This window comes from Balaenoptera physalus (assembly GCF_965194825.1).
Source record: "Balaenoptera physalus genome assembly, chromosome: 8".
NCBI classification, from domain to species: Eukaryota; Metazoa; Chordata; class Mammalia; order Artiodactyla; family Balaenopteridae; genus Balaenoptera; species Balaenoptera physalus.
The window spans coordinates 76,075,830-76,098,846 of NC_138887.1; the positions used below are offsets into that span (position 1 = coordinate 76,075,830).

The window sequence follows — 23,017 nt, forward strand, 5'->3', positions numbered from 1 at the left end:
CAAGAAAGTACAAGGAGAAAAGACAGTCACTTTAATAAGTGGTGCTGGGGAAACTGGACAGCTACATGTAAAAGAATGAAATTAGAACATTCTCTCATACCATATACAAAAATAAACTCAACATGGATTAAAGACCTAAATGTAGACCAAAACCCATAAAACTCCTAGAAGAAAACATAGGCAGACACTCTTTATTATTTATTTATTTATTTTTAGCTGTGTTAGGTCTTCATTGCTGCGTGTGGGCTTTCTCTAGTTGTGGTGAGCGGGGGCTACTCTTCATTGCGGTGCGTGAGCTTCATATTGCAGTGGCTTTTCTTGTTGCAGAGCACAGGCTCTAGGGGCGCAGGCTTCAGTAGTTGTGGCACACGGGCTTAGTAGTTGTGGCACACGGTCTCTAGAGTACAGGCTCAGTAGTTGTGGCGCGTGGGCTTAGTTGCTCCAAGGCATGTAGGATCTTCCTGGACCAGGGATTGAACCCATGTCCCCTGCACTGGCAGGTGGATTCTTAACCACTGTGCCACCAGGGAAGTCCTAGGCAGAACACTCTTTGTCATAAATCATAGCGATATTTTTTGGGATCTGTCTTCTAAGGTAAAGGAAATAAGAGCAAAAATAAACAAATTGGACTTAATTAAACTTAAAAGCTTTTGCATAGCAAAGGAAACCATTGACAAAACAAAAAGACAACCTACTGAATGGAAGAAAATATTTACAAATGATATGACAGATAAGGGGTTAATATCCAAAATATACAAACAGGTCATACAGCTCAATATCAAAAAAACAACTCAATTAAAAATGGGCAGAAGACCTGAATAGACATTTCTCCAAAGAAGATATTCAGACGGCCAACAGGCACATGAAAAGATGCTCAACATCGCTAATCATCAGAGAAATGCCACGCAAAACCACAATGAGATATTACCTCACACCTGTCAGCATGGCTATCATTGAAAAGTCTACAAATAACAAACGTTGGCAAGGACATGGAGAAAAGGGAACCCTGCACACTGTTGGTAGGGATGTAAATTGTTGTGGCCAGTATGGAAAACAGTATGGAGACTTCCCAAAAAACTAAAAACAGAACTACCATATGATCCAGTAATTCTACTCTTGGGTATATATCCAATGAAAACAAAAACACTAATTCAAAAACATACATGCACCCCGATGTTCATAGCAGCATTAATTACAATGGCTGAAATATGGGAGCAACCTAAGTGTCCATCAACAGGTGAATGGACAGAGAAGATGTGGTATATATATATATACAGTTGAATACTACTCAGCCATAAAAAGAATGAAATTCTGTAACACAACATGGATGGACCTAGAGAATATTATGCTTAGTGTAATAAGTCAGACAAAGAAAGGCAAATACTGTATGTTATTATTTATATGTAGAACTAAAAAATAAATGAATATGACAAAACAGAAACAGACTCACAGATATAGAGAACAAATTAGTGGTTACCGGTGGTGAGAGGGAAGGGGGAGGGGCAAAATAGGGGTAGTGGATTAAGAGGCACAAACTACTATGTATAAAATAAATAAGCTATAAGGATATATTGCACAGCATGGGGAATATAGCCAATATTTTATAATAATTTTAAATGGAGTATAATCTATTAAAATATTGAATCACTGTGTTGTATACCTGAAACTAATAAAATATTTAAATCAGCTATACTTCAATTAAAACTTTTTAAAATTAAATAACAACAAAAAAGAAACACCTAATGTACTTAAATCAGTAGACCAATCTTGACAGATCTTTCAGTCTTTTTTATCACCATGAAAGGGTTATTAGAATGTTTGACTCAGCTGACAAGCTGCCGATGCAAGAGATATTAGCCGTTTTAAAACCATAAACTCCCCAATTTAGTCGACAGTATTCTAACTTTATACTTCTTCTGTGCTCTATCTATTTGTCCCCTCTCCTAGACTGTAAACTCCATGATGACTGGTATTATGCCTGCCTGTTATATCCCTAATTATTTGTGGAATGAATAAATCACCATAGTCACCCAAAACTCTTCTACATAACCTACAACTTGGTAGTTTGTGTTCTATATATTATTTAGTGACTCTGAGAGTCTCTATGGTCTATGTATAATTATTTTGGTTTAGGGTTGCTAATTTTTGGACCAACCTATTTCAGTTTTCTGCTTTACAGTGTCTCTGTTGATTCTTTTATTCACTCATATTGTTTTCTGGGTCCAGTCACATTTCAGAAAGGCACGTGCAGTTAACATGGTGCATCCCAAACTCTTGGCAGCCCACCTGAAAATTCTCAGTTGCTCCCAAGTCATGCCATTGTTGCATGTAGCTCAGACCTGTGCGCCAAGATTGCTGAAGAGATGAACAAAAGCATGTCCAGCCACCAGTCAACTGAGCATGCCAAAGGAATCAAATAAAATCAACAAATAGTTATTGAGCAACAAAAACATAGGATTGCAGACTTGGATGAAACCTGAGAGATCATCTGTTCCAATTTCCTCCTTTCTAAAAAAAAGTTTAATGTGCTGGTTTTTTCTTTTCATATTTTAATCTTCTTTTTTAAATAAGCAAATAAATGCACAAAATACCCCTCATTTAATAGAAGAGGAAACTGAAGCGCAAGATCACACAGATAGTGAGTGGCCAGAAGCCGTATTTGTGCTTCTGGTTTATGCCCTATACTCCTTAGAGGGACCATGTCTGGGGTTCTCTGCTGAGGAGATGAAGGACACAGAGGAGTAATAGTAACAGCCTTCATCTGTGGAATGTGTTTAGAGCTTTTGCACATGTGATCATCACATTTGAAAGGACTGGCAAGGATTATTAATACCACATTACTGATGAATTTATCATCTTCTTCCTCCTCTGGATTTGCTTTTCCTTCTGCATTTCCTGACTCAGCGAGGGCCACACCATACACCTGGTCACCTTCTTTCTGTGTAGCTTTTCAGGTATAATAAAATAATTTGTTTATATATAATGATTTGTTTTAAGCCTCCTCTCCTAGACTATAAACTCCATGATAACAGGTATCATGCCTGCCTGTTAAATCGCCAATTATTTGTGGAATGAATAAATCACCGTAGTCATCTAAAACTCTCCTACATAACCTACAACCTGGTAGTTTTTGTTCTATGTAGTATTTACTGATTTTGAAAGTCTCACGTTTGTTCTTTTGTCTTCATTGCTACCATAACTGCCTTAGTTCTGCCCCTCATCACCCCTTCTCTAGTCTCCTAAGTGGTCTCTCTTATCCAGCCTCCACACTCTTCAGCTGGAGTTACTTTTCTCAAACACAAACTTGATCACATGATGCTTCTGAGCTTAGAAAATCTCCAGCTTCAGTGGGGCCCTATAATTTTCATTCATTCATTCATTCATTCACTCACCCCAGAAACGGTTTTTGAGAGGCTATCATTTGGTAGGCACTGTATGAGAGGCTTCCTATGTAGAGTTTAATATAATAGTTTGCTCTCAAGGAGCTTGTAGACTGATGATAAACAAGTATAAAATAGTTAAATATCTAATTACCATTTGTGATGACACTCAGTACAAAGGAAACAACTAGGGTGGTAAAAAGGAGACTAATGGAAGAGGGCGAAGGACAAGGGAGAGAAAGATTTAGATGGGTTATGTAGGAAACGCTTATCTGAAAAGTGATGTTTCAGATGAGACCCCAAGGATCAGAAAGAGCTGTCCATGTGAAGATGCAGAGGGAAAAGGATTTTCACAGAAGGAACAAGGGATGAAGGCCCTTTGGTGGGGAAGAAGTTGCATTCTTCAGTCTGTGAATTGAGGATGTTGCTGAATCCTTCTAGTTCTACAAGTCAATTAAGAACTTATGTTTAAATGTAAAGTATTTGGTGATTTACAATTTTTAATTTTATTTTTTACTGTGTCACTGTGTTTTTCCAAAAACACTTGGTAAATAGTTTGACCAGGGAAGATTAGTAGATCCTAAGTCTGGAAATTAAGAATTCAGATAGCTCAGTGCTTCAGACTGCATGGTCTTATCAATTTATAGCTTGACACATCTTCTTTGGAAAATTAGTATGCGTCTTTTGGAATCTTTGTTATTATGGTCATTAGCCACAGGACTTCCTTCCCTTGGTATAAACATTGACTTAAGATATTTAATCAATGGTTTTTGCTATATTTTTCCAATGTTTATCAAATTTCTGAGCTTGTGTGTGCTGGTGCAAGGGTTCTTGTGGGGTATATCAGCAAAGATACAGACTAAACACGTATAATATGTAATAATCCCTATAGTTTTGGTCAAGAAAATCTTGGCCCAGTCTTCATTCAACTTACTATCTTAAAGAGATCAGACATATATGTATCATATACAACATATATATAACACATAAATGCAGAACTGGTTGCCAGGAGGATATACATGTTCTTTCTCTCTAAATCTTAAAGAGAATATGTCAATGCAATTGCTACTATTATAACTTATATCAATAAAAATATACTCCACATAGCCTTTAGAAATTAGTCCACTTTGTAGATGAATAACTGAGACTGATCATCTACCAATGATTTTTTTCAACTCACATAGCAAATTAGAGAACCAAATCTGGACATTCTGTCTTCTTTGAACAGGAGGCTAGATCGTAAGTAGGGAATACTTTGTGCACTCCTTCCCAAATTTCAGAGAAATAAAATGTTTACATTCATCTTTTTTATCCTGATTATGTATTGCATGAAAGGAAAATTAGCACCTCTACTTATTTGAAATACATTCTGGCTTCACTTTTTGAAAAAAATTTTAATGGAATATATTGGACTGAGAATGTGTAATGCCCATACCTAGCCAAGTAGCCTCCCTGCTGTACTTCATGAATGCTTCATAGCATTTGTTTCTCTGGACCGACTAAATAGTAATGACTCAGCATAATGATTTCAATTTCTCCTGATACTCAACTAGGGTCTGATAAGTTTCTTGGCCTAGTCTTATCTTTGTTTGGCCTTGAGCATTTTCTAGAATAAGTCCAACATTCTGATGCAAGCATAGGTCTCTTCTTAAGTCAGAATACAACAAAACAAAATTCCTTAAAACAAATGTGCTGTGCTAAAGTGTTAGCAGACATTTACTCTAGAAAAGGGAGTTAGCATTTCAGTAGGTTTAATTTTTATGTCCCAAGAGATATGAACTAAGAAACAGAAATATGGACTTCTGTGGTATTTATTACATTCTTCCTGAACTGTATACTTTTTATTTCCGAAAAGTGAGCAATGAACATACATCTATATTTAATAAAAGGAATCTATATTTCAATTTTTTAGTGTGTGAGAAAATTCAAAACAAAGTATCCATCATTCCTTGCTGTTGGCTTCTCATTGGAACTTGAATAATGCAGCTGGGCATTAAACATGGACTCAAAGACTACACAAAGCCTTATCTGAAGCTCACCAAGAGCAGATGGTAAGGAATCCTGATGTCCTGTCTTATCTACTATGTAAGAGAACCCAGTTCTCCACCAAGTTTAAACTACGACAGGCAAGAGCTAGTTATAAAGGAGGTTTATTTGACACTTAAAAGAATTTCAGGGCTTCCCTGGTGGCACAGTGGTTAAGAATCCGCCTGCCAATGCAGGGAACACGGGTTTGAGCCCTGGTCCCAGAAGATCTCACATGCCGCAGAGCAACTAAGCCCGTGCGCCACAACTACTGAGCCTGCGCTCTAGGGCTCGCAGGCCACAACTTCTGAAGCACGTGAGCCACAACTACTGACGCCTGTGTGCCTAGAGCCCGTGCTCTGCAACAAGAGAAGCCACCACAATGAGAGACCCACGCACAGCAAAGAAGAGTAGCCCCCGCTCGCCGCAACTAGAGAAAACCCGCGTGCAGCAGCCAAAAATAAATAAAGTAAAATAAATTAATTTAAAAAAAAAAAAAAAAAGAATTTCAACCCTGAGGCCAGCAGTGGTGCTGTGGAGTCAAAACAGATGTCTCTCAGTCCTTCAGGAGACCACAGGAACTCACAACTGGTCGTGTTTGTGGTCTTCCATGCACCCACAGCTGCAAAAACTTGAGAGCTCTCTGTCTGTCTCACACACACACACACACAAGCAGATGGACATAAAAGAGGAATATAATCCCTCTGTATCCACTGCATACAGGATGAAACCTGGCCTCACAGTCTCAGATCTGGGAAGAATTTGGTTGAAAATGCTAACCTCAGTGATTACCTGCACTAGAGCATCGGAGGCAAATGAGCAGGATGCCCTGTTCTGTCAGCTCAGTGCCGAGCTGTGAAGTTCTAGGTAGTGAATCAAGAGCCTGAGCCACAGAGTCTAGTTATCCACCAGGCTGCTCACACCAAAAAAAAAAAAAAAATGTGATGAGCGACCTTCACCTTGCTGATACTACTTAGACGTTTTCCATTTTTAGCACATGAACTCAATGACAACACCTCTGGGGTATGTTGACTGTGATCACATATGGACTAAAGAATGCCAAAACATTGTGATGTTGGTAAAAAGTTGATCAAACATCTTTCAAAGCAACAACCATGCAAAAATAACAATTTCAACAACTACTACCCCAAACTATAGATACTTGGCAGTTCATATCACCCTTTGGAGGAAAATGCTTCTTTTATATTATTCCTATCCAATGATTTCTTGTGACAAAATTGGATTAAGGAAATTAGATTGAGAGCATTTTTTTAAAAAATTTACAGTGATCTTAGGAAGAACTATGGAAGTGACTTTCATACAGTGAGCTCCATAATTAAAAGGGATTACAAAATATGAGCTGGCCACATGCCGAAAGAAAATAAGCCTTGACATTGAGAATGTGACAGGACAGCATTTTAAAATTACATACCTCCTGTAAAGGCATGAAACTCATGTCTTCCCTTCTTCAAGCTGATAATTCCTACCTAGCTCCCCAGAGCAAGACCCCCTTCCCCAGTGCACTGAGAGAAATTTTTTTCCTCACCTTCACTTCACTGGTCATTGTAGCAGCATGGTCCTGAGAAGGAGTTTTAATATCTAGTTCCGTTTTTCCTCAGAGCTTCATTGTCAGTGCTTTAAAATCCATTCTCAAACACGTTTTGCTGCTTGTTCCAATTCTAAATCTTTGGCACAGCTGGGTTTCCTTTTGGAATGTTGGTTTTCTCCAAATGGTTGATGAGTGTTGTACTGAAAGACATCACCCAAAACTACGCCTCACCTTCACCTCAAGTCAGGGACCAGAATTTCATTATTAGAGGAGGCTCATTCTGGCCTCTTAAGAATCCCTAATGGAGACACAATGTTCCTGGGAGCTAAGAACCTCGGGTCAGTGCTAGTTAATACCCTGGAGGAGATTATTTGTCCCAGGCTACTCCCATGCAACTCAGGACCTGATGGTTAATAATTTCTTTGGGAACAATCCAGAAGCTGGATTTGAAGGGCCATGACAAATGAGCCCCCATCAGGTGATGGCTGGAGGGACTATTTTTGACTTATGGAAGATGGGGCTAAAGTTTCAAAGAGGAAAGCATGGAATCAGGAACTGCTGGACCCAGACAAGGCCCTTGGAAAGGTCATTGTTCAGGTAAAGAAAATGAGACTCAAAAGAGTTTGGTGATTTGCCAGAATCAACATAGCAACTTTGTGCTGGGCCAGAACCAGCAAATGGATCTCTTGACTTCCAATCCGTACTCTTTCCACTCTGCCGGAAGGGGCTTATCCTCAGGCTTGGCAAGGGTAGAGGAGTACAGACATTTATTTCCGGAAAAATTTGTGCTTTGGGTCTCCTGCATTCCTAGCAACATAATTTTCTCTAGGGGAAAGGAAATGATGAGTTAGACTAAAATAAGAAAAGATTTTATAAATCCAGCTTGGTGAGGTGTGTTGTCACCTTCTTGTTCTTATCCCAGACAAAATATCCCAAGTCCTTCAGGATTTCTCTTTTGTTCTTTACCTTCTGCTTCTCTGGCCTCCAGTCCCTCTCCCATTAGTTTTTAGGGATGGATCATGGAGACCAGAAATACACACACAGCAAACACATCTGTCCATTGGGTAAAAAGAAAAGCATGTGTGCACATTGAGTAAGTCTGTGTTCATGTGTGTGTAGGCCATGATGTGTAGAAAGTTCAAGAGGAGCATCAAAATTAATGAGTCCTCCACAAATAGCTGGGTGCAAGATGGCCTGTATTCAACCCAGCAATTGTGCTGGAACCCCAAATTAGAGTCTACATTGTTCTTTGTTGCCTTTGTTTCAAGCTCAACACCAACCTTTTTTTTTTTGCTATAAAAAAATAAATCTGAAAACAATAAGTCTTGTTCATTGACATAAACCGGCTGTCCGTTCCTTGTGGGACCCATGCTGATAAAAACCAGGGGAAAACTATTTTATTTGCAATGTAAAGAATTTTAGCCTGTGGAGGTTTTTTTTTTTTAGTTCAACAGCAGTAAAGGTAGGGACAGCAACCAAGTAAGCTGTTAAAATCTGTATCCCCCGCCTTCACCCTTCTCCCAGTCCCAAGAGACATAATTAAAACTCCAGAAAGTGAGAAGCTGTTACTAATACTAACATAACTATTTAGTGCAACAGAATCATGCATTTGCCAACTTCTTTTTTTAAAAAGAGTTCAAGCTGAACTTTATTTTGCTATTTCACATACAAAGGCCTTTTCTCCATGTAAGTGCTTTCATATGATTTGCCAATCAGCCTATTAATAGTTGTCAAGGAGTAGACATGTTGGCCAGCCGTGGGGTCATACTTCTTAGGGCCACTATGTAGTCTTCAGATGTGCACTTCACTTCTGCTGAAAATGGTCTAATTGATGGCTCATATATTAGCCTCATTCCAGTTCTGTTTAGAAAGAGACTTGCAGTTCTAGCTGACTAAACTGTCCTGTTAAGTTTTTGTATGCAATCAGAATAGACATTGGAGCAGATGGAAATGTGCGTATATAATAAGTAGTGTTTTTGTTAAGGTGGATGAAGGCATGCATGCCTAAACCTCGGCCCAGAGTTTATATATACACCTTGTTCAAAATTTGCAGAAAGAGACCGGAAGGGGAATAGATTTTAACTCTGTGGAGTAGATTTTAACCCTGTTTTTCATGTTGGGGCACTAGTGTTGAGGGGTTGACTTCCTCCTTCTTACACACACACACACACACACACACACACACACACACACACACACACATCCAGGTCTGGCTGGCTTCCAAAGTTCCAGACACCTTATGAGGAAGCTTTTCTCAAGATTAAATTCTCAATTGTCAGATTCTGAAGGTATTCAACAGCAACTGCATTATACTTGTAGATTTTATGAACTTCTCCTCTCAGTCAATTGATGTAATAATGTGAGTTTATCTAAGAATCCAGCAGAGTCCTAGATCTGCCCCTGGAACCAGCTGTCCTGGGAATTTCTAAAAACACTCACAAATTCCCAAAGGGAATCTTCTAGCTAATTTTAGGGCATATTCATCCAAGGTCACTGAAGGGGCTGGAGTGTATGGGTCGAATTTCTAGGTGGCTTTGTGTATTTGACTCTTCTTTTTTTTTTTTGAACATCACTATTGGAGTATAATTGCTTTACATTGTTGTGTTAGTTTCTACTGCATAACAAAGTGGATCAGCTATACGTATACTTATATCCCCATATCCCCTCCCTCTTGCGTCTCCCTCCCTATTCCATTCCACACTGGCTAGAGCGGAACTTTTCATTCTCCATTCACTTGTGGTGCACACCCTGTTCCCATGGAGACCTTTGGCCACTCCCTCCCCAACATACACACAGAATCTCAGACACACATCCTCTCTAAATTGAGTGGAACTGTAATGACCTTAGGAAGGTTAAGTCCTCTCTGTGTCTGTTTATCTATAATGGAAGATAATATAAGTATCTGCTTCAACAGGTATTGTGAGACTAAATGAGATAATACATGTAATGAGTCTGGAAAGTGCCTAGCACATAGGAAGAGTCAATGTGTCAGGTTTTACCATCATTAACATCACAACTTTGAGCTTGAGACACCAAAATGCCTTCCTTTAATCTAAGACAGTGATTGATAAACTAGGGCTCCTGGGCCAAATTCAGCCTGCCACCTGCTTTTATATGGCTCATGAACTTAGAATTGTTTTTACATTTTTAAATGATTAGAAAAATCAAAAGAATGATATTTCCTGATATGTAAAACTTATATGAAAGTCAAACTTCAGGTCTACAAATAAAGTTTTATTGGAACACATCCAGGCCCATTCATCAGCATACTGTCTACTGCTGCAGGATAGAAGGGTTGCAATAGAGAACGTATGGCCATGTGGCTGGCAAAGATGGCACTTTACAGAAAAATTTTGCCAAGCCCTGACCTTGGAGATGGCATAAAGCGTAGGTCATCCTCCAGACCACCAGACAGTATTCAACCCACTTGGAATGTATTTGACTCAGGATCAGAAAAGATAGTTTTGCCTTTTCATTTGAGACTTTTTTTCCACAATCCTCCCACTAAACTAATAATAATGTTTTTTAGGAATAGACCATGTCTTATTATATCTTATGTCCTTTGTAGTGCCTTACAAATAGAAGGTAATCAATTGTTATTTGACAAATGAATGATTAAATGAATGAAGGAATGAATAAATAGAGATAAATAGATGATAGATACATACATACATACAAACATACATACATAGTGTTTTGGAACAAATTACTTACCTTTTTATTATTGCCACATATGAAATATCAGAATTATTATAGTCCTGAAGTAATGCTCTAATAAGCCATCTAATTACTAGAAAACACTTAGGATAATATCAAGAACAGTAAAGTGTAACAGAAGAAGCTCTCTGAATTGAAAGTCATCTAACCGTTCACTTTGAAAATGTGCTGACTGATGGCCATGTCCCACGAAATGTGCACAATCAGTAGGTAACTCTTTGGGCCCCATTTACACCTGTTTCCATCATTTAAGTTGTGTACATACCAATAATCCACAATATCTGCTTTTGGCGGTTGTACTTGATACTGAAAATGTGTAATCAATTAAATACTTGAAACATTCTGTGACCAGATTAAAGTGGGGAAAAGTAATATTTAAATACCTTCTCTGAGCCAGGTGCTGAGATGGACATTTCACATAAACCTGGAAATCCAGATTCTCTGGAGCAAGGTTTTCTGTCCACATTCTTTGTAAATTGTATCTACTTATAGCCATTGAATGGGACCATAGCCCAGCAGATGTGCTCATTTTTTGCTCTCTTCATAAGCAGTATTGATTGCCCTGGCTAAGTCAATTGTGTGGCCATTTCCATTTACACATCATTTAGCTGCCTGAATTGATTGCTTCTGACAGGCCACAGTTATGCTGTTTCAATCATGTAGATCCAGGTAGTCTCAAACCTTTCACGTGGAACACTAAAACATCAAAACACCAGGCTCTGAAGAATCAGCCTAGCATTTTTAATTCCATAGGAAATTAATGTTAAGATTAATAGGAAACAAATCATCAGAATTTTATGTTGTTCAATAGTACAAAATAGATCAGAAAGTTCTGGAATACATATTTCTTAATAACAAAGAAAAAGAATATCACCAATTGTTTTCCAAACTAAGTATGCATTCACCAAGACTGGTAAATACCTTTGGTAGCAGATGGCTCTTTAGATCTCAAATTCAATGATCTTTTTTTAAAAAAGAGGAAACAAATGGTGATTTTAATCATCTTTGATTATTGGACGTTGGCATATTGAATTGAAGTTTTCTGATGTGTTTACTTGGTTAATATAAAGATAGCAAGGGTCAGTGACCTGGGAAAGCAAAGTACCGTGTTGAATGGGAACAAAACCCCCTTTACAGGCTACCTGCAGTGGTGGCAGCAATCCAGCGCTGGCACTGGTGGTAAAAGAAGGAATGGGAATATAAAGACAGCTCATTGCTCGAGGGCATGATTTTGCTTCCATTGGTTTTTTTGTTTGTTTGTTTGTTTTTTCAATTAGTAGGAAAAGCAGGTTTGCACCTCCTGGCAAAATAACCTGTAAAACAAATATATGCTTTAACAAATAGACTTTCGCATGGGCCAGGTAAATTCTTTTGAAAATCACAGTAGTGACTAAAGGTATATTTACTGTTGCCGTCTTTTTAGACTGTCGTGGAGACTATGCTAAAAATAACACAAAAGACTGTAACTGCATTCTTGGGGAGAAAGCGTGTTTCTCAGTGAATACATTCCAAAAATGGCCTCACCAGATGCCTTATTAATGTTGTAGCAGTGTACGTGTAGCAACATATAGAACAAGCCCTAAATGAACTTGAATCACAGGTTTAGAACGACTTTGGGGCCCTTCTATTTCTGTTTCAACTTTTTCTGGTCCATTTTCATCCACCAAGCACTGGGTACCAACCTGTGCCAGACCTAACATTTTGCTTAACTTTCTTTCCTCCCGTCACAACTTACCTGTTCAATGTGCTATTTGCATTATGAACAGCACAGGTTGCATTTTGAGCTGGAATTGTTTTTCTTTCATAGGCAGTGCTGGACCTGTCTCTTGAGCTTTCACTCTTTGAAACTTTTATAAGTTCACTATTCTGTGTGCTATGGTGGAGTACACACTGGATGGGAATCTTAAGAGCCGAATTTCAGTCTGCTCTGCTACTTTATACCTCTGAGCCTTAATTCCTCATTTGTAAAACAAGATAAATGACATTTGACCTACTTGTTTTTTGTGGTTAAAAGTGAAAGACATTGGGCTTCCCTGGTGGCACAGTGGTTAAGAATCTGCCTGCCAATGCAGGAGACACGGGTTCGAGCCCTGGTCCGGGAAGATCCTACATGCCACGGAGCAACTAAAGCCCGTGCACCACAACTACTGAGCCTGCGCTCTAGAGCTGCGAGCCACAGCTACTGAGCCTGTGCGCCGCAGCTACTGAAGCCCATGTGCCTAGAGCCTGTGCTCCGAAACAAGAGGAGCCACCGCAATGAGAAGCCCGCGCACTGCAACAAAGAGTAGCCTCTGCTCGCCGCAACCAGAGAAAAGCCCGCGTGCAGCAATGAAGACCCAACACAGCCAAAAATAAAATAAATAAAATAAAAATAGGTAATAAAAAAAAGTGAAAGATATTGACGTTGTTATTGTGCAAATTTGTAAACATAACCAAATAGTGTACTTTGGCTATGGAGTAATCTCGTGCTCCCAAAACAATTGATAAACAACTTTATTTTAAAGGTAAACTTATAGCAAGCCCTACTTCAAATTTTATATTAATTTCTCATATCTTATATTTTAAATAATGACTTTTCTACTCTTAATAGTATTATTACAGTTAGAATAATCAGATGACATTTCATAATTCATAACTGCACACCTAAGGTGAAAGCTCCCATTTAAAAATTGCTTTACAGCTGTAATGGAAATGTTTTCACATTATGGTTTCAAAGAAGTTTATTCTAGTAACCTAAACTCTTAATGGTTCTAATTTTATTAATGTCAAAACATGGCTATTTATAAAAAGCAGATATAGAAGGGAGAGGACTATTCTGTGATCTAGTTAAGATAGCATTGTATTGAGAAAGGTGGTATAAAGGAAAAAGGCTAGCTAGAGCAGGTCTGAATTCTGTCTCCTATACTTTCTGTGTGGTCTCTCTACTTTCTTAGAGCCATAGTTTCCCCATCTATAAAATGGGAATAATAATATCTTGGAGCAATATTGTAAAGGTTAGAGAGAATGCATGCAAGTCGCTTTGTACACAGATAGATGCTCGATAAACTATTATTACATAACTATCCCCACACACATCCACCTGGAATTGAGCTCTCTTAGGTGCCCCTTGCTAATGGGATGATCATGATGGATTCCTATGACACTACTCAAACATGTAGTTTCATTGCAGGCTGTCATGTAAGTTCAGGGAAAATCTGAGTCAGTAAAAGATGATTGGTGTCCAGCTGCCTTTGCACACATGCCCCAAAAGTGAAAAATGTGGTGACAGATATTCCAAATTCAATCTTGTTTCTTCTATCTATGACAGTTTTATCTTTTTCAATGAGACTTGGTGTGACATTGAGCCCTTTACCCCCAGACATGAGTGAAACAAAAATTAGGAAAAAACTGAAATTAAGAAAATAAGTAACCCTGTGTGTTTGATTTGGCAGAGAGTTGGAGTAATTACCTTGGACAATTTCCACGCAAAATGTTAATATCTAATAGAAAATATTTCTTTTATCAAAAGATGTGAAGGTACCACTTTGACAGTGACTTTTATCCTGGAAGAGCCATCCATAAATAATTAAATGAGAGTTACCATTTGAAAAGTAGAACTGGGCATTTTCACTAAACATCTATGAACCTTTTCCCTTTGAGGCACTTTGGGTTGATAGGATATTGAGGTGCCAGTGATTTTCTTGGGAACAGAAGTAATTCTGTAACCTGTCAGTGTGTTGACAGGGCATGCCCTTTCCAATTTCCAGCATGAAGACAAGTAGTGTTTTATTGAGCCCGACTGAACATGGGTGAAAACATTCATTATACATTTATTTTATTTCTTTAGAAGTAGATATTTCCATGATCGCCATTTCCTGATTTAAACTTTGGGAAAATATAGTTTTCCACTCATCCAGGAGAACACGAGAGACATCCCTCACATTATTTACCAGTCAGGTACAAAGAGGTTTTCCCATAACAACTATCTGTGAATGAATCCATAGACTGTTCAAAAGACTCATTTCAGAATCCAGTAAAAATTAGGTTCAAGTACAAATTCCACCTCCCAAAAGATGTGTAGAAGCAGTGGTATGCTGGTAAACCAGCTTCCTGCAGGGGATAGTCCTGATTTGTAGGGTTTACCAATTTTTGTGCTCCTAGTGGTATGACCATTTCAACATAACAACAGTTTAAGAAGCGCTTACAGGATTCCTGAATATTTAACAATTGGCTCCCCCAAAGCTGGTGCAACTGGCTTAAGCACATCACAGCCTTTAGAGCGAGCTTTAAAATCTCAAGCCCTGACCATTGAAATTCTTTCGGCTCCAAAGGCATTTTAAAGAAACTGGCAAGTGCCTGTTACTTGAGGCTGCATATAAGAACACATGGATTTTCCTTATGTACTTGCCTTTCCTGCATGGGTTAAAGCAGTCTTTCTTTTCCAGTAGCCAATATACGTTTACACTTCTGAAGTTTCTGACACAACAGACCTCTAATGAAAACACTGATTTTTGCAAATAAGATTCTCTCTCTATCCAAGCAATTAAAAATTTAAGATACACTAGTGCATATTTCCTCAGCAATTAGCCAAGATTTGCTGCTAACAGGAGGCAGTGCAACTCACTCCTCTCCTGCTTCTCGGCTTGCCTTGGAGTTTTGCTGACACCCCTCTGCTAGCCAGGTACAGCCTGCCTGTCGGTGGCTGGCAAAGTGATTTGATTCCTTCATGTATGTAATACAGTAAAGCGCTTTGAGGCTTGCAAATGACACTGTTTAAATCAATACATAATGATTTATCACATATCGTGGAGCGCTTATAAATATATTATGAAACACTAGAGCACAACAGTATCATAGGCTAGTGGGAGGCCTGGGTGGCAGGCCTCCCTGCTGTCTTCTTCTTCACTCTGCTACTGAGATGTCATGGGACCCTGGATAATTCATTTACCTTTGCTGTACTTCGTTTTGTATGTTTGGAAAATAGGGTCACCAGTGTTGAGATTACAAATGGTTTGGAGGCATGGGGTGGCATATGGGCAATATTCTTGCAAATTAAAAAATTACTATATTTTAATATCTCCCATAGAACCAAGCATCACAGTGGATACCAACTAGGTATCCTGGCTGAAAAGTGAGAGGTTCAAATGAACGCACATTTGTAGTAAAAAGTATAAAGGTAGACATAGGATGCTAATTGCCAAATTCACGACCCCATGACCACTATAGTTGGGGGAGGGGAGTGACTAGGGCCTGGGAGGGGGTTATGGGTAAAAATCCAATCCTATTTGTAACATTTTATTTCTCATTTTCAGTGGTGGGTACTGAGGTTTTTGTTGTATACTTTTTAAACTTCTGCTGTCTGAAAATTTATACCAAAAAGTCCTTAAATAAAATAAAAACTTAAAGGTTTCTGTTAGTCATGGTATGGGTGAGCTTAGCTTTTATAATGGTGTCATATTTACCAATGAACGAATGGAGTTTTTGCTTGTGTCTTTGTTTTACACAACCATTCAGTTGGGTGAGCTCTAAATGTCCTCAGTCAACTGAGCATTGTGCAAAGACCATAAAAGGAATAACAGCCAAGGTTTAATTAATCCCCATCAAAGCCAACAGTTCATTAACATATTTCATTAAAATGTTCATTAAAACATTTTTGAAATGTAGGAAATTGAGCCTATTGAATAACATTTCTATTGATTAAGGAGAGAAAAGAAATAGAGATCTGTTTGGGAACTTGTCTAAAATGCAGCCCAGTTATGCCCCTCTGTGCACTGGTCACATAACAATATCATTACCATTACTCATAACAATAACCAGCAAAGGCAGTTTTGATAAAAACTGGACTCTAATTGGACATAAGTTAGCTCAGCTGAAAATGAAAACAATAAAGAAAATATTTTATGAAGATGGGGATAGGGAGAGAGTTTTATTGAGATACTCTTTGTTTTATTTATTTTTAAAAAAATTAAATGTACCCACATTGACATAGCCTTCCTCATTCCCAGAATCAATATGGTAATGTGGTTTAGGCTCTTGGATGAAATCACTAAGTGCAACATTCTTATGAACTAAAAAGAAGTCACTCTCATTTATTTGCACCAATAATTTCTTCCTTTGCTATAAGAAAAGCAATATTCTGAGTTAAAATCAGATGATTTTGACAGCAGCATGATGTATAAATGATCTGAACTCTGGATTCAAAGTCCAAAATGGGGAATACCAGTGTCCCAACCAGGCTCATTGGGATTTGCACCACAAAAAGGCTGTCAGTACAAGCTCCTCGTCTTCTCTCCTGGACGAGGGGCCCAGGGAGTGAACGGACAGGAGAGACCTAAGAAAGTACATCTCTGCTCTGTCAGCACTTTCACTTGTCCTGGGGTTTAAAGAGGGAAGTTATTGCCATTTTATTCCAGGGCACTTTATTTGTAATGCATTCCTCCTTGATTATACCAAACCAGTTTTCGTACATTGTACATTTGCATATAAGAAGATTTTAACTCCTCTTTTAGTATCTTTTTTTGAAAAATATTGCAAGATAGCCAACTCATGGGACAACCCATGAGACTATGTAGAGGAAAGAAAAGTCGAGGAAAAGGCACTTTTCTAGAGAATTTCAAATCATGGGATGCATGGGATATGTTTCCAGGCATAATGATCCCAAACACACATAATCCCTTCTGAAAACACGCCTGTCCCATCTGTAAGGCACCAACCTTATCACCCGCATCTGCCATCCTGACAAAGGGTCTTAAGGGTATGGTGGATGTGGCTGTATTAAAGAATTTTCATGCCATGTACTGGAGAAGTAGGTGACCAATTCAAAGTTCCAAGGAGAGGTCTCTGGACAATTGGTTTCCAAATATAACCTTTCAGATCAGGAGGAATTCAGGACTAAGCCCGAGTCTGCTTTGACAGCTCTCTCTCGTGGCATGAGAGCTAAGTTGATCCTCAGTCCCCTTGGTCTCTGCAATTCTACTCCTCATCACCGCCCCCACCCCCAGCCCCACCCCTTGGCTACACTTTAAAAAATTGCTCCAAAGCTCTCTATTCCAGTCATTGTGTCTCCTTTGTGAAGTAGTGGAACCAATCAGCTATCCTAAGCCAGCTGCTTAGATATATGCTGACATGGCTCATTAGAGTGCAGTCATAAACTCATTCATAGAAATATTCTGAAGGATGTTTTTATTGCTTTATTGTGTGTGTAAATCTCTTTGTTTACACACAGAGAACACTGATTGTACAAATGATGAACTGCTGGTTCCATTTCTCATCTGCTCACTGAGCAGGCACATTATGGTCTATCTTAGGTTACTCTTGCGTAAACAATGTTAGTGACCATGAGCATCATTAACTCCACACCTTTGTCCTCCTTAATACAGAGCATGCAATATGAATAAAAGCACTGATAAGGGTGGAGCATGGCTTGCACACCAGGGATAATTATGGCTACAGACAAATGATAGGATGAGTTTTTAATTGCTTTTTGGAGCCATTTCTCCTGTGCATGCCCCAGACTTTTATTTTCCAATGAATAGGGTAGAATGTCCAAAGTCAAGGAGTAAAAATTCATTTCATGACCAACTCTATGGTTGCCTGAACCCAGAAAGAAACAGAATTTGGGTCAAAACCATCCCTCCTCTATACCTCTGCCCATGAACGGATTGGAGTGTTTGTTTTGTTTTAAATGCTTCTTTTGTTAGATTGACTCTCATTTGGGGTGTCACACAAGCTAGAGATGCTTCACATTGGTGGTGGAGGCAAGAGTCTCTGTTCTGCGCAAACAGCAATTATCTTCACTGCAAGAGAAGTCAGTCCTTGCAGCTGCACTCGGAGCTCAGGCATCATTGAATAAAGCACATCTGCACTCACGCATAGAGAAACGTGAGAGACGCTATCGTATAGACAGCTCGCTGAGGTCTGGCCAAGTGGCCCACCAGCAGTTCCTGGCGTTCCCTGGAGGACACAGCCTGGCTTTCTCAGACTCCGAGCTGATTAAAGCAAGGGGTGATAGGAAGGCCATGCTGAGTTTCTAGTTTGGGGAGGGGGCTAAGAAAAGGGCTGACAGCTGTTGCACAACTGGAGACAAACATGGGTAGAGATAGCAGCCTCCTGTCATAAGAGAAAAACAGCACAAAGATATGCTCTAGGCTATTTGCCATGAATGAATGCTTCCTCAATAGTCCCTTGACTGGCCAGGTCTCTCTCACCTTTAAGTCTCACTATGTACTAAATACGCATAAATAGACACTAAGTATGATATATATGTCATAATTTATAATAAGTCTTCAGGTGGAGAGATCTCCAAAATGAGACTGAGCGTTTTATTTGGTCCTCTGCCTCAGGACGCTGCCTTCTTGGCTCATTCTGTTCACAAATGTGCAAGAGAGTCTGTTTTAAACAACCTACTCAGTACGTGTGCCAGGCGGATGGGATTTTTCCTGTTTATTAGGCACCCGTGAGGAAAGCCTTTGCAGGCGATTATTTAATATCTGGAAAGTCCCTCAGCAGCTGGAATCGGTTCCTGTGGCACTTTAGAAGATGGAAATGGTGTTCAGAGTTAAATGCCTGATAGGATGTCAGATATTTTAAGCAAAGTAGGGCAACCCAGGCTCCAAAAGAGGCAACAAGGCACTCTTTTTTCACTAGAGAGGAAGTTTAAGGTATCAGCTGCACACTCTTCCTAAACCCATTTCAGCAGTTTTTTATTCTTTCAGTAGGCCGTGACACTATCCTGTAGCCAGATATGCCTTGCGTACAAAGAGCCCAAAGCCTTTGACCAACATTTTATTATTAATCCTCATGGTATCCTTTGGCAGAAGGAACTGGAAACGAAGTTATACACATCATTTTGTGACAACACATTTTACAATTATTTTTAGCTGTTAAGCTGCTTCCTAATTTACACACGCAAGAAAATCTATTTCAGTACGGATTGGATTAAATCACGCTAAATTTCAGTATGATTTGGTATCTCTAATAAGTGATGAGTTTAAAAAACAAAAATGGAATACAAATACAGTGGTTCAAGATGGCAAACCAAGTGCATATACCTACCTCTCCTTGAAATAAGAAAAAAAAGAAATATATATATATATATATATACTATAATAATACTGCAAAAAGACAGAGGGTACCATTATTGGATCAGAAAATTTGAGGATTTTCTAGAAGATATGATCAGAACAGAGGGAAAAATGTCACATTGTCCTCTTCAGTGCTATATTCTCTGTCTGAATGCCTTTCAACACCCATTCACCTAGTATCAACTGAGCTTTTGCTATAGGCTGAACTTAGTTGGAGGGGTGGAGTTGAGTGTGGAAGATGAAAACATGGCCCTTCCTTCAAGGATCTTATCGACTCCTGCTTCTGGTATTGTTCTCCCTGGCTTCCAAACCCCAGTTCAGATGTTGTTGCCTCCTCAGTAGAGCCTTCTTCAAATGCTTCATTTCCTCAACCCCCATTCCCAGTGGTCTTTCTCCTGACACATCGTACTGTGCTCCCATAGCATTTATTGCATCATACTTGTTTATGACTTAAATATATCACTTTTGCTAGACACTTAATGTTTCTTAAATTAATATACTGGATGGGAATAAAGATTTTCCTCTAAATATTCTCTCTTTTCCCCACCCCTCACCCCCTAACTTCCATGGAACCCAGTCTCCATGTCATTAGAAACTGCTTCTCCCCCTATCTGCATGAAAGAAAAGTTTTCTCAACTCCTTATCTGGCTGTTTGCATATCTGTCAGCATAAATTACTTGCTAGGTTTAGAGAGACTAAACTTCATAAATAAAACTCCCTGTCTTTATTGAAACAGTCACAGAATTCATTAAAGCTCTGGTACTTTCTGAATTTTACTTCTCTTTTAAGTAAGCCACAGTTGATTGATTTTTTTCAAGTTCATTCTGATTCTTCTGGCTTTAAGGCACACTCATTCACCAGTCCTTATCGGGGGCAGGGGGGGATCTTGCTTGGGTCACTACCCTTCTCTTGCATTTGCAGAAAGTTTGAGAACCAATTACATTATTTTTAAGGGGAGGATAATGAGGATTTAATATGAAAGTTGCAGAGAAATGTAAAATTTATAAATGACCACTGCTTTTCCTGTCATAACAGGCAAACATGCCAGCTGTGAAGGAAACTGACCTGCTGTACTTGGGCAGAAACATCATGTCACAGGGAAACACAGTTCTTTGTTTGGATCCATTTCCTATGAGTGCATTTCACATTAGGTCTGTGCATGCCAACCCCCGGGACAACATGGTGATGAGTTAGTGAACCCCCTAGTGAACAGCAGGAAAATAAGCTGCTCTTTCAGCTGGCTGCACAGTCCTCCTGATCACCTACAGAACATAGTCACGTCATGATGAGGAAACTAAAGGAAGCAAGCAGAAGAAAAGTCTGGTCGTTCCTCTGATGGTCTAGGGAGTTAAAAAGGCTGCCTTATGGCTCTGATCGGCCACTAACCTTGATTAAAAAGGTGAGAAGAAAACCCAAGATGATATTCCAGGGGCTTGGACTTTTATGAAACAGAGACCCCCTGAGTACCTACAAAGCTCCAGTGGTGGGTGACTTCACCATTGTGGCTTCATCGCAGCTCAGGATTTTACACCACTACCGAGAGGCGTTCCAAACATGATGTGGGTAAGCGCACTCTCGTGCTGGCCTCGGCAGGAAATGGTGGTTAAACTTGGCCCGCTAAAACCTGCACAGTGCAGGGTTGTTGATTTTTGCTCCCCACAGCAAGTCTTTGGGGGCCAAACCATAAAGCTGACTTGTCATCTCTCTCTGAAGTTTGATATAAGCACTTGCCCTCTCCACACACATATATACATGCAACACACAAACACACACACACACACACACACACGCCCCAGCCCTAATGAGCTGACCCATGAATATGCTGTGAGATGTGTGAGGAAGCTTCTCCAGAGCCTTCAGCCCTGGACAAGCTCTGTCTCTGTTTCTCTCAAGGAGGATAATGAAGGGATGAGAGAGTCTTTGGTTTATGAGTTAACAATTGTCTGCCCATTTGGTTTCAGTATCAGGTTTACTAGTTAATACTCATTGCTATGGAGGAAGATATATGTGAGGGCATCAGTATAGTTGAAAGATCACAGTTTCCTCTGTTAGTAAAATCCACTTCTTATGTGTGTCAATATGTGGATAGGATATCACCTGGAGGAATATCTCCCCCCTGCTGTGTGAAGCCTCAAGGAGTCCCTAAGGCAAGATGGGACCATAAATCTCTGGTTTAAGATTCCATATTTATATTTTCCAGTTGGAACAATCTCTGGTTTCTAGACCAAGGTATCAGAGACTGAAAGCCTGTTCTCATATGGTGATTTGATTTCTCTCCCCATATATTTCTGGTATTTATTTTTCTTCTAGGAATTTAATGATTCTCATCTTCCCTATTTATGTATGTGTGTGTGCTCATTTTTTCTACCCTCCTCTCTCCTTTGCTCATAAGAAATGTGTTCTTTTTTTTCCCTTTTTTAAATTGAAGTATAGTTGATTTACAGTGTTGTGCTAATTTCTGCTGTACAGCAAAGTGACTCAGTTATACACATATATACATTCTTTTTTTATATTCTTTTCCACTGTAGTTTACCCCAGGAGATTGGATATAGTTCCCTGTGCTATACATTAGGACCTTGTTTTTATCCATTCTAAATGTAATAGTTTGCGTCTACTAACCACAAACTCCCAGGCCATCCCTCTCCCTCCCCTCCTCCCCCTTGGAGAAATGTGTTCTTCTACACCTTGTCATGTATTCTTTCCTGTGCTTTAGTACTCCTACTATTTTATCAAACGAGGGATTGATCATTACTCTTCCTACCCAAGTGCAGGCTAAAATCTTTGGGGGGAAGGATGTTTACAGTGCCTCTCAAACAGTCCGCAGAAAAATTAACCTGGAAGGCAATTACTCAGATTCCTAGGCCTCACCCTCAGAGATTCTGATGTGTGGGTCTGGACTGGGACCCAGAATTTGCATTTCTAACAAGTTCCCGGGTGGTGCTGCTGCTGCTGGTCCCAGGACCTCAGTTAAGAGCTGTGCGGCCCTAGAAACCCATCCTACGGGACTTTTCTGCTTACTTACTTTCTAATATCTTTCCACTGGAGAGCTATCAGCCTTGTCATGAAAAACAAGCTGAACCAGTCATCTTGTTGATGGAGGTGGAATTAACATTCTTGTCTTCCAGCTATGTGTCAAATCAAGGAGCATTGAGCTAATTCAGCCCTTCAAGTACAATTTGATATTTCAGATTCCAAATCTTTTCCAGTTTCAATTCCTTATAGAACTTTAAAAATAGTTTTGTCTATGGAAAGAGAAAAATATTATAAGTCGCTTTTTTCTTTCC

General features: G+C 39.3%; 1 protein-coding gene and 2 long non-coding RNA genes across 12 annotated transcripts in view; 1 reads left to right on the forward strand and 2 right to left on the reverse strand.

Annotated features, from left to right (window-relative positions):
- The window catches only part of CREB5 (cAMP responsive element binding protein 5), a 409,265-nt gene that overhangs the window by 226,980 nt on the left and 159,268 nt on the right, over window positions 1-23,017 (forward strand). The window lies entirely within an intron of this gene.
- Window positions 1-23,017, reverse strand: part of LOC309665637 — a 272,096-nt gene that overhangs the window by 162,565 nt on the left and 86,514 nt on the right. The gene's annotated exons all lie outside the window — the stretch shown is intronic.
- On the reverse strand, window positions 191-19,746 carry LOC309665585. The gene is made up of 3 exons (XR_014266543.1): window positions 6,952-19,746; window positions 2,287-2,394; window positions 191-589 (listed from the first exon to the last, which is right to left on the reverse strand). It is a non-coding gene; the product is annotated as an uncharacterized lncRNA (long non-coding RNA).